Here is a 12706-nt window from a genome sequence, read left to right as displayed (position 1 = left end):
GGTCGCGGACAGATCATCGAGGGTTTGTCAGCCGCACTCAAGTTAACGAACCACGAAACCGCTGCTACTCTGGCTTAATGCCTATTATTTTTTTAAAAAAAAAATAAATAAATGTATGTAGTAGATACGCAGAAACATAAATATTGCACAAACCTTCACATCCAACTCATTGCGACATGAGGTCGGAGGGGAGAGTATAGCAAAAAAGATCAAATATCCTCGAGATGCAACACTTTTATTTTTTTTAGAAATTAAAAAAAACAAGAAAGACTACAGTACAGATCAAATCACTTCAATCCACGCAGTTGACGGGTTCGGTTCCCGAACGAGCTGGTTTACGTGTCCTCTGAATTGATTTCCCTCTCGGCAATCAAAGCGTCCGAGTTCGCGAAACACAGCGCGAACGGAATCGTCAGAGAGGGGAAAGTTTCTGTCCATTGCACATTTGCCTGAGTCCTTCCCTTTCTTTTTTTTTTGCCCTCTCTCTATTGCAACGCTGGGTGGTGAGGCGCTCGGACGTTGCTACTCTCACATTGCAAGGCTCTGCCGCCGCCGCTGTTTCTGCTGCCGTCCTGACGTCAGGCTATTTGTATTGACACTGCACTGGGCTCACTTCAAGGGGGAAACCGCTGACACTAAGGAACCAGTGGGAACGTTACCATTGCAAAACCACCCGGATCTTCTCCCTTTCTTTCGCAAAACATTGTACGCAAATTTAAAATACGATATCTAGGCCACAAGTAAAGTATTAAATAATCAACCCCCCCCCACTCCCCTTTACGTTTCACTGATATCTTCCTATGGTTGTTCTTCACATTTCTGCTTCTATACTTCTACTCTTACAACCTTATTGCGTCTCTCTCTCTCTCTACCCTCTGCTCCCCCCTCATTTTGGATGGAAAGTAGAGGGTGATGTGACAGTCTGCCAACTCTATCACTAGCTGATCCAGTGACTCACTGCCTCTTACTTACGATGACTGACAGAATCTCTCTCTTCTTGGTAAAGACACATGCAAAGTACTCATATAGAACCTCAAACATACCTTCTGCGTCCATGTGTAATTCCCCTTTTTGGTTCTTAGTTGCAACCTTTCTTTACTATCCTTTTACAATTGTTGTGCCCATTGAAGATGTTTGCTTTGCCATATTTTAGCTGCTGGTCTTTTTTCATGTTCTCTCTACTTCTGTCATTACTTTTTAACTTCCCCTCTGAACGTTTGATACTCATATTGATTTTCACTTGTCAACCAGAAACATCATTCAGAAACTTTCTATGCTTCAGTTTACTCCATTTTTTGTCAAGCAAGAACCTCCAAATTTGTTTCTCTTCCCTTTCTTTTGTGGGAAGATACCTTAACTGTACATAAACTGTGTCCTCTTTAACAACAGCAATTATTTCATTACAGTCTGGCCTTGCAGTCTTTAAATTCAGTTTAGCTGGGCTAACTTCATTCTCAGCTGAAAATGTAGTGCTGGAAAAGTGCAGCAGGTCAGGCAGCATCCAAGGAGCAGGAGAATCGACGTTTCGGGCATGAGACCTTCTTTAGGAATGAGGAAAGTGTGCCAAGCAGGCTAAGATAAAAGGTAGGGAGGAGGGGCGTTGGAAATGCGATAGGTGAAAGGAGGTTAAGGTGAGGGTGATAGGCCGGAGTTGGGGTGGGGGTGGAGAGGTCAGGAAGAAGATTGCAGGTTAGGAAGGTGGTGCTGAGTTCGAGGGTTGGGACTGAGACAAGGTGGGGAGGAGGGAAATGAAGAAACTGGAGAAATCTGAGTTCATCCCTTGTGGATGGAGGGTTCCTAGACGGAAGGTGAGGCACTCTCCTCTTATTTTCTCTTACTTTGACTCTATTGAATGGCATTCTATTACTGACTTTAGTGCGCACTGTCTCTTTCAGTCCTTTATGTATCTTGCTTTTCCTTTCCATTGTTATATCCTTCAGAACCAGTCCCAACATCCCAAAACTTTATCCACCAATTCGCCAATGTATTCATCTGTTCTACTCTTCTATTTTTATACTTGCTAGCTCATGGATTAGGAAGTAATCCAGATCAGTATCTTTGAGATGCTGTTTGTTAGCCTTTTTTTCCCAGCTCTTTGCCTTTTTGCTTGCTTGCCTTTTCCTTCTTTCCACTTGTGGTATTGGTACTGACGTGGACCACTGCTGGAAAAATGTAATAATTATTTTTCAATTAGCAATTCTCTTTCTTTCTGACGCCCAAGATATATTCTGAAGTTTATAGGACAATAAATAAAACACTATTCCAGATGTATAATCAAAATACTTTTTTTATTCTACCTCATCCGCAGCTATTATTTCACAAAAACAAATGCTTGGTATAACGTTTGTCACAATAAAAGTTTTGTATTGCATCTCAGTGTTTTCAAAATAATTTGAAGAGAAGCTACTGAGTCCTAGAAGTTAAGGACCTCTTTCAAATTCCTAATGAAAGCTAACCAAACAGTACTGAATGATGCATTCTTGAAAATTAGCTACTTTTCATAATTCAAATTCAACTCACAGCGTCACAACTCCCAGCAAAGCGTTGAGAATAGAATGCAGGTTCATAGCTCCTTAAAAGTGGAGTTGCAAGTAGATAGGATAGTGAAGAAGGTGTTTGGTATGCTTTCCTTTATTGGTCAAAGTATTGAGTACAGGAGTTGGGAGGTCATGTTGCGGCTGTACAGGACATTGGTTAGGCCACTGTTGGAGTATTGTGTGCAATTCTGGTCTCCTTCCTATTGGAAAGATGTTGTGAAACTTGAACGGGTTCAGAAAAGATTTACAAGGATGTTGCCAGGGTTGGAGGATTTGAGCTATAGGGAGAGGCTGAAAAGGCTGAGGTTGTTTTCGCTGGAGCGTCAGAGGCTGAGGGGTGACCTTCTAGCGGTTTACAAAATAATGAGGGACATGGATAGGGTAAATAGGCAAAGTCTTTTACCTGGGGTGGGGGAGTCCAGAACTAGAGTGCATAGGTTTAGGGTGAGAGGGGAAAGATATTCACGCAGAGGGTGGTACGTGTATGGAATGAGCTGCCAGAGGAAGTGGTGGAGGCTGGTACAATTGCAACATTTAAGAGGCATTTGGATGGATATATGAATAGGAAGGGTTTGGAGGGATATGGGCCGGGTGCTGGCAGGTGGGACTAGATTGGGTTGGGATATCTGGTCGGCATGGATGGGTTGGACCGAAGGGTCTGTTTCCATGCTGTACATCTCTATGACTCTAAATGTTGAGGCCTTCAAATACACATTTCATTAAGACACTTAAAGTCAGTGAATATAACTCAGTAGAAAAATGTAATATTACAGTGAAATATGTTACTTTTAAGTTTTATGATTTGGAGATGCTGGTGTTGGACTGGGGTGTACAAAGTTCAAAACTACGCAACACCAGGTTATAGTCCAATAGGTTTATTTGGAAGCACTGGCTTTCGGAGTGCTGTTCCTTCATCGGGTCGTTGTGGCATATAAGATCGTAAGACACAGAATTTATAGCAAATGTTTACAATGTGATGTAACTGAAATTATATGTATAAAAAAGACCTGAATTGTTTGTTAAGTCTCTCATCTTTTAGAGTGTGCATGTTGGTTTCAGTTCTTTCATATGCAAATCGCAGAACTTTTTAAAATTTGCATTCTCAAGTGAACTTAGCAATTGGTCAAAATCAACTTTAACAATTGGTGTCAAGTCGGCCCAGATAATGCATTTAAGTGTGAGGTGCCCTGTGTGAGACTGTCTGTGCCACAATGTTCAGACTGATTCTAATCTAAAAAATGGATATACAGAATCTTACATGGATTCATACAGTTTTTGAGCAAAACAAACTAATTCTGCAAGTACAAATTCACCCCAAGCTTATGTGGGTGTGTGTGGTGGGGTATGAGTGTTTGTGAGAGTGTGTGTATGTGTGAGTGTGAGCGTAAAGGGGTATAAGTCTGTGAGAGGGTGAGTGTGAGAGTGTATATGTGAGCGTATGAGAGAAACCTTGTGTATGAGAGAGGGTCTGCGTGAGTGTATGGGTCAGTAGTTGTGTGTGTGTGGCGTAGTGTGACATGAACCCAAGGTCCTGGTTAAGGCCATTGCCATGGGTACCGAACTTGGCTATCAGCCTCTGCTCAGCCACTTTGCGTTGTTGCCTGTCCCGAAGTCTGCCTTGGAGGACGGTCACCCGAAGGTCCGAGGTCGAATGTCTCGGACAGCTGAAGAGTTCTCTGACTGGGAGGGAACACTACTGTCTGTTGATTGTTGTGCAGTGTCCATTCATCTGTTGCTGTAGCCTCTGCTCGGTCTCGCCAATGTAACATGCCTCAGGGCATCCTTGCCTGCAGCGTATGAAATAGACAACGTTGGCTGAGTGGCATGAGTACCTGCCACATACATGGTGGGAGGTGTCCCCACACGTAATGGTGGTATCTGTGTTGACATTCTGACACATCTTGCAGCGTCTACGGTAACTTTAAAAAATGTTCTGTGATTTACATATGAAAAACTGAAGCCAACATGTTCATGCTAAAAGATGAGAGAATTGACAAACAATCCAGGTCTTTTTCAATATATAATTTCAGTTACATCACAGTGTAAACGTTTGCTATAAATTCTGTGTCTTATGATTTTACACTCCACAACCACTATGAAGGAGCAGCAGTCCGAAAGCTGGTGCTTCCAAATAAACCTGTTGGACTATAACCTAGTTTTGTGTGATTTTTAACTTTTAATTGTTAACTCTCATTTGGACAGTTTAATTCAAGAAGAACGAACCAAAGAAAGAGTCATTTTGAGTGATTTGTGGAAAGTCAGTGGTCACATTGTGCATTCAAAGGATGATATATCACCAATATGAAATATTAGCTATTTCGATTTATACAAGGTGACATCTTAAAAATTCAAGGTCCAACACAGCATCGCCTACAGGATTTACAGATACTGCAGGTTCTTGTAACAAGGCTTTAATTATAGTACACATATAACAAATTTTAGCCCGATAGATGTAAATATGTAAGTGTCATGACTTACTCTCACAGCAGTTTATACTCTGTGCACAGTCGGGTCAGATAAAACATCGGTCAAAGTTCTCTTACACAAAAACAAATGATTGGAGAAACTCAGCAGGCCTGGCAGCACTGTGTGGAGAGAATACATGGTTAATGTTTCAAGTCCAGTGACCCTTCTTCAGAAAGTTCTCTTTCTTTAATTTCTACATTAAAATCCTGATGAGTTGAGTCCTAGGGAATCTCCCCACAAATTTATGATAGTCAAGAATGCACTATTGTCACATGAATGCATCTGCGTGTGACCTGATTTGCCTCCAAGACAATTTTGGAGCCAATTATCTCACTGCTGTCATAACCAGAGCACCCTAACTGCTTACCACATGGCAAATTATGCCTTGCCTTATTTTGAATTGACAGTGCAGATGAACTCCTTGTTCCGAGCCTATTTTTCAGGATGATTCTCCTTTCATGTAGGATTGGAATGGGTAAGAATCTTCTCTGCTTGGACAACTTTAAACTTACTCAACATCAAGGCAGACAATCAGAGAGAGAGAGAGAGAGAGACCACCTGTCGAACTGTTCCAAATTGTTTGCCTTATGTTTCAAAATGGTATATAAATTAAATAGTGGAAGTCCCCCACTCCTTTTGATGTCTGTTTTTCACTTTGCACTTCAGTTTTCTGCTTGTTGTATCAAATTCACCATCATCTAATTAACCAGATTTTTAACTTTGTCACAGATTTAGTGGGCAGCACAGTGGCACAGTGGTTAGCACTGCTGCCTCACAGCACCAGAGACCCGGGTTCAATTCCCGCCTCAGGTGACTCTGTGTGGAGTTTGCACGTTCTCCCCGTGTCTGCGTGGGTTTCCTCCGGGTGCTCCGGTTTCCTCCCACATTCCAAAAACCTGCAGGTTAGGTGAATTGGCCAAGTTAAATTGCCCATAGTGTTAGGTGAAGGGGTAAATGTAGGGGATTGGGTCTGGGTGGGTTGCACTTCGGCGGGTCGGTGTGGACTTGTTGGGCCGAAGGGCCTGTTTCCACACTGTAAGTAATCTAATCTAAAGATTTAGCCTTACTTGCAGGTGTTTTACATTCTATCTCAGGGAGATCTCATATGAAGAGTTGTCCAGTGCTCCTGGATTTTGCACTTGTGCATAACCTAACTCAGCTTTGATTGCCTGACATAGTCATCTGATAAGCTTAGACAAGATCAGCAATCCTAGAATTATCAGTATGGAATTTCAGTTTATCGCAGGTATCATTTTATTAGATTTGCTATTTGGCCAGCAGAAATGTCTGATGAATTTACCACAACCAGAATTTTGTGTCTTCGGTTTGTCTTATCATAATTTTGCTTTATAGGTGTTTTACCCTCAACCTTAAATGAGCACCTCTAACTGCACAAGCCTTCATTCATTCATTTACATTTTATGCCCAACTATTCTTAGGTAATTAATATGAGGGGAAAATGAAGGACAAAAGCAGGCTTTTTTTTTTAAATTGGTGGGTTCTCCAACCTGTCCATTTTCAGATACTTATTGAGCCTTTTTAGAAATTCAGGAGTAATTCCCCTATTGAGTTTTCTTTTTTATGAGCATGCATAGCAATCGAGATAGATAGTAACAGATGGCTGGAACCTACAACTCTCATGTTTTGTCAAAAGGCGACATCACATTATTCTCCTGTCATGTGGAATATTATAGTTCTCTTTTATCAGGTTGATCCAATGATTGATAATGTTGCAACTATATTTATAAGTTATATAATTGTGACCAATGTCAAATTAAAATATCATGAGAATGCCAATCAAAATATCTGCAGTGCTTCCTATAAAATGTTTCCTGTGGATGGTTTGAAATTTTTCCAGTAAGCTTGTTACTACTTCTCTCCATTTCCCATGTGGTGCAAAATCTGATGCTTTAACTTTTAAAATGTAGTATTCACATGGCTATGTAAAACAAAAATATTGGAATCAAGTAACATTTATGAAAAATATGGCTAACATTTGATTTAAAATTTTAAGCACCACGTTTGTATTGTATACTATCATGGTTTACCTATCTTCAATTTTACAATAGTACAGAAACAGAGGTATCACGTCATTAACATTGAAATTTTATAACGGAACAAATAATCATAGTCAAAAAAAAAGAATATTATACAAATGTCTTTCCATCAAAAGACAGTTCTACACACTTGTATCACTTTAGTTCTTGTCATAAGACTGACATAGTTTGTTGATGTCCTTGAAAAATTTGAAGTTATGAACTCCCTTCAATGATAATGAATGCCTTAGACAATAAAGTATTCAGATATCTGAATGCTTTTAAACAACCTCTGCCTTTTAGTTTAGTTTTATTCATTTATCTGGTGATGTGTTCCAGATCAACAATCTCAAAGTAGAAAGTGCAATTGTGTATTTGGAAATCAAGTTAACTACAGTTTTTGAAATATTTCATTTCCTGAAAGCAATATCAGTTCTGATCCACAGGCAATGAAGTATTTTCTTCTAGTCCCACCAAGAATGTACATTCAGTGTTTCATTTTCCATCTGTTTCCTGGTATTAGAGATCCTGTCAGCCAAGAACAGAGAGACTTGTATATAGAAAACAATCTGCTGTATTGGATGTAAGGCTTCTTGTGTTAACCTCAGCACCAAAGTCTGTAAAGAGTTAAGTCCAAAGATTGCAAATAAGTTGCAGCATAGAGGCCATGACATTCATAAACTGAAAACAGTTGGGGTAATCGCAATGTATAATTAATCCATCACTGTTACTTCCAATGCAGGCAGCAAGCAAGTTTTGTGCTGCTTTCCTATTTCCATGTTTGCAGTATGTAGCCAATGATAATTATACTGTTGAGTGGCAGCATTGAGTGGCATGCCTTAGCTTGGTACACAAAGTTAAAGCTTGAGTTCAAGACAGCCTGCCATCTTGCATCTCTGATGACAGTTTATAATTTGAAACATTGACTCTGTTTCTCTCTCCAAAAACTGAACTGCTGAGTATTTCTGTTTTTCTATCATGAAGGGGTGGTGTATTTGGCTAGAGAAAATACTGCAATGTCTGGGGAAGAATTTCTCCATGCCCAGTCTTTCCCCTCCTGTCCACCTTCCACACAACTGTCACAGATGCTGGGAGACATTGTCTCCCCTGTTGCATGTAACTTTAGGGAGTATCTTAGAAGGAACACGTGCAAATGTTGTGACACCTTACGTGAATAGCCTGCAGATAGATCAGGAAGAGAGGGTAGCACAGCTACCATATCACAAGTGGAGACATATTCATGTGTGTTCTACTGCAGTGGGTTCAAATGAAAACTTGCGTGAGGCAGCATACATAAAATGGCTGATAGATATGCACATAGACATCTTTAGTGCATTGACACATCTGCTTGTAGTCATTATTAGTGATTGTGAAGAAGACTGGCATCAAACTGACGTGCAATATTTGCGGAGCTTGAACTCCATCCTTTCCAGTGTGGAAGTAGTGACTAATTCTACTATTGTACTTGTGAACCCCATGACGCAATAGTTGGTGGTCAATTTCTCAGCCTTCATTGCAGCCCAAGCAGAAGCTACTAAATACTGCAGAAGAAGCTCAGAGTGCAATTCTGCAGGCTCAGTTTATTGCCATGAATGCTCACACTATTGCCAACATGACTACTGGGTATTCAAAGGAGCTTCAGGGCGTCCCAGCCGATTAGCAATGTGTTTAGCAACCTTTTGCTAAGGTGCTTTGTTGGGCTGCGGCAAGGTGCTATGAAGCAGGATCCAGTCATCCTCTTTCAACTAGATCGCATTCCTAGAGTCATAGAGATGTACAGCATGGAAACAGACTTTTCGATCCAATCCATCAATGCCGACCAGATATCCCAACCCAATCTAGTCCCACCTGCCAGCACCCGGCCCATATCCCTCCAAACCCTTCCTATTCATATACTCATCCAAATGCCTTTTAAATGTTGCAATTGTACCAGCTTCCATCATTTCCTCCGGCAGCTCATTCCATACATGTACTACACTCTGTGTGAAAAAGATGCCCCTTAGGTCTCTTCTATATCTTTCCCCTCTCACCCTAAACCTCTCACCCTGAAGCTCCTTTGCTCTCTAATTCTGGACTCCCCGACCCCAGGGAAAATACTTTGTCTATTTATCCTATCCTTGCCCCTCATAATTTTGTAAACTTCTATAAGGTCACCCCTCAGCCTCCAACGCTCCATGGAAAACAGCCCCAGCCTGTTCAGCCTCTCCCTGTAGCTCAGATCCTCCAACCCTGGCAACATCCTTGTAAATCTTTTCTGAACCCTTTCAAGTTTCACAACATCTTTCCGATAGGAAGGAGACCAGAATTGCAGGCAATATTCTAAAAGTGGCCTAACCAATGACCTGTACAGCCACAACATGACCTCCCAACTCCTGTACTCAATACTCTGACCAATAAAGGAAAGCATACCAAACGCCTTCTTCATTTTCCTATCTACCTGCGACTCAACTTTCAAGGAGCTATGAACCTGCACTCCATGGTCTCTTTGTTCAGCAACACTCCGTAGGACCTTACCATTAAGTGTATAAGTCCTGCTAAGATTTGTTATCCCAAAATGCAGCACCTCGCATTTATCTGGATTAAACTCCATCTGCTACTTCTCAGCCCATTGGCCCACCTGATCAAGACCCTGTTGTAATCTTAGGTAACCTTCTTCTCTGTGCACTACACCTCCAATTTTGGTGTCATTTGCAAACTTACCAACCGTACCTCTTATGCTCGCATCCAAATCATTTATATAAATGACAAAATGTAGAGGACCCAGCACCGATCCTTGTGGTACTCCACTGGTCACTCGCCTCCAGTCTGAAAAACAACCCTCCACTACCACCCTCTGTCTTCTACCTTTGAGCCAGTTCTGTATCCAAATGGCTAGTTCTCCCTGTATTCTGTGAGATCCAACCTTGCTAACCAGTCTCCCATGGGGAACCTTGTCAAACGCCTTACTGAAGTCCATATAGATCATGTCCATAGCTCTGCCCTCACCAATGCTTTTGTTACTTATTCAAAAAACTCAATCAAGTTTGTGAGACATGATTACCCACGCACAAAGCCATGTTGACTGTCCCTAATTAGTCCTTGCCTTTCCAAATACATGTACATTCTGTCCCTCAGGATTCCCTCCAACAACTTGCCAACCACCGACGTCAGGCTCACTGGTCTATAGTTCTCTGGCTTGTCTTTACCATCCTTCTTAAACAGTGGCACCACGTTAGCCAACCTCCAGTCTTCCGGCACCTCACCTGTGACTATTTATGATACAAATATCTCAGCAAGAGGCCCAGCAATCACTTTTATGGACATTTTTCAAGGTGTCACCATCTATTTCCCTACATTCTATATCTTCCATATCCTTTTCCACAGTAAATACTGACGCAAAAACTTGTTTAGTATCTCCCCCATTTTCTGTGGCTCCACACAAAGGCCACCTTGCTGATCTTTGAGGGGCCCTATTCTCTCCCTAAGTTACCCTTTTGTCCTTAATATATTCGTAAAAACCCTTTTGATTCTCTTTAATTCAGTTTACCAAAGCTATCTCATGTCCCCTTTTTGCCCTCCTGATCTCCCTCTTAAGTATACTCCTACTTTCTTTATACTCTTCTAAGGATTCACTCGATCTATCCTGTCTATGCCTTATATATGCTTCCTTCTTTTTAACCAAAGCCTCAATTTCTTTAGTCATCCAGTGTTCCCTATACCTAACAGCCTTTCCTTTCACCCTGACAGGAATATACTTTCCCTGGATTCTCGTTATCTCATTTCTGAAGGCTTCCCATTTTCCAGCTGTCCCTTTACCTGCGAACATCTGCCCTCAATCAGCTTTTGAAAGTTCTTGCCTAACACCATTAAAATTGGCCTTTCTCCAATTTAGAACTTCAACTTTTAGATCTGGTCTATCCTTTTCCATCACTATTTTAAAACAAATAGAATTATGGTCACTGGCTCCAAAGTGCTCCCCCACTGACACCTCAGTCATCTGCCCTGCCTTATTTCCCATGAGTAGATCAAGTTTTGCACCTTCTCTAGTAGGTACATCCACATACTGAATCAGAAAATTTTTTTGTACACACTTAACAAATTCCTCTCCATCTAAACCCTTAACACTATGGCAGTCCCAGTCTATTATTGAAAAGTTAAATTCCCTTACCATAACCACCCTATTATACTTACAGATTACTGAGATTGCCTTGCAAGTTTGTTTCTCAATTTCTCTCTGACTGTTAGGGGGAATCTATAATACAATCCAAATATGGTGATCATCCCTTTCTTATTTTTCAGTTCCACCCAAATAACCTCCCTGGATGTATGTCCGAAATATCCTCCTTCAGTACAGCTTATCAAAAATGCCACTCCCCTTCTCTTTTTCCTCCCTTTCTATCCTTCCTGTAGCATTTGTATCCTGAAACAGTAAGCTGTCAGTCCTGTCCATCCGTGAGCCATGTTTCTGTAATTGCTATGATATCCCAGTCCCATGTTCCTAACCATGCCCTGAGTTAATCTGCCTTCCCTGTTAGGCCCCTTGCATTGAAATAAATGCAGTTTAATTTATTAGTCCTACCTTGTCCCTGCCTGCCCTGACTGTTTGACTCACTTCTGTTCTTATCTGTACCAATCTCAGATTGATCTCTTTCCTCAGCGCAGTGAACGTAATGAGAAAATATGAAGCTGTTGAACCAGTGGAAGTCACTTTTTTGGAATTTCATTAACATCAGATGAACTGACACACAAGAGGTAATCAAACAAAGCGAAGTATCCTGAGAACAAACGTAATAAATAGCCTGCTTGAAAGATTGGTTGATGGACAGAAAACAGATAGAAGGAGAAATGGGTCATTTTTGGGTGGCAGGCTATAACCAGTGGGATACCTTGGACCTGAGCTACTTACAGGCTATTTTAATTACTTAGGTGAAATGATTGAGTGTAACTTATCGAAATTTGCTGACCATACTGAGTGATAAAGATGATCCAAAGAGGTTGCAGATGGGTAAGAACATGTTCGTTGAGTAGGCAAGAACATGGCTGGTGGATAACACTGTAGCGAAGTGTGAAGTTGTCTACTTTGGTCATAAGAATGAAAAAGTAGGTTTTTTTTGTATAGTGGGAGACTGGGAAATTCTGCATTTGATTCTTGTACATAAATCACAGGAAGTTAATGTACAGGTACTACAGATAAATAGGTAAGTAACTGGTAAGTTAGGAATAAAAGTAGGAAATGCTGAAAAAACTTAGCAGATCTGGCAGCATCTATGGAGAAAGAAACAGTTAATGTTTTATGTCTCATATAACTCTACTTCTGAACCTGGTGAGTTTATCCAAAATGTTCTATTTTTATTTAATATTTTCAGCATCCATAGTATTTTGCTTTTAAGTGCTACATTATCTTGTATTATAAAGGGATTGGAATAAAAGAGCAAAGAAGTTTTATGACAATTAGCCTCGGTGTTGATAATGCAACATCCAGATTATTATGCACAATTTTGTTTTCTTATCTAAGGAGTAATGTACATACACCTTAGAAGGGGTCTAATGAAGATTCATAAGAATGGTTTCTGGGATGAGAAGATTGTCCTATGATTAAACTAAGCCTATAATCTCTGGGAATTGGAATGAGAGATGACCTAAATGAAATATACTCTGTCAAACCCCTTAAAAATTTTATATATGTTG

The 12706-nt window shown here is 40.7% G+C and overlaps 1 protein-coding gene across 1 annotated transcript in view; it reads right to left on the bottom strand.

The window, feature by feature from the left end:
- nr3c2 (nuclear receptor subfamily 3, group C, member 2) overlaps positions 1 to 598 on the bottom strand; it is a 321123-nt gene extending 320525 nt beyond the window's left edge. Inside the window, exon 1 of the mRNA XM_072567406.1 lies at positions 154 to 598. The gene's annotated coding sequence lies outside the window, so the exon portion shown is untranslated. The remainder of the gene's footprint in view (positions 1 to 153) is intronic.
- Positions 599 to 12706: the final 12108 nt, after the last annotated feature.

Source organism: Chiloscyllium punctatum, chromosome 1, assembly GCF_047496795.1.
Source record: "Chiloscyllium punctatum isolate Juve2018m chromosome 1, sChiPun1.3, whole genome shotgun sequence".
Taxonomy (NCBI): domain Eukaryota; kingdom Metazoa; phylum Chordata; class Chondrichthyes; order Orectolobiformes; family Hemiscylliidae; genus Chiloscyllium; species Chiloscyllium punctatum.
The sequence above is the reverse complement of the archived record's forward strand: the minus strand, read 5'-3'. Positions and strand labels throughout refer to the sequence as shown.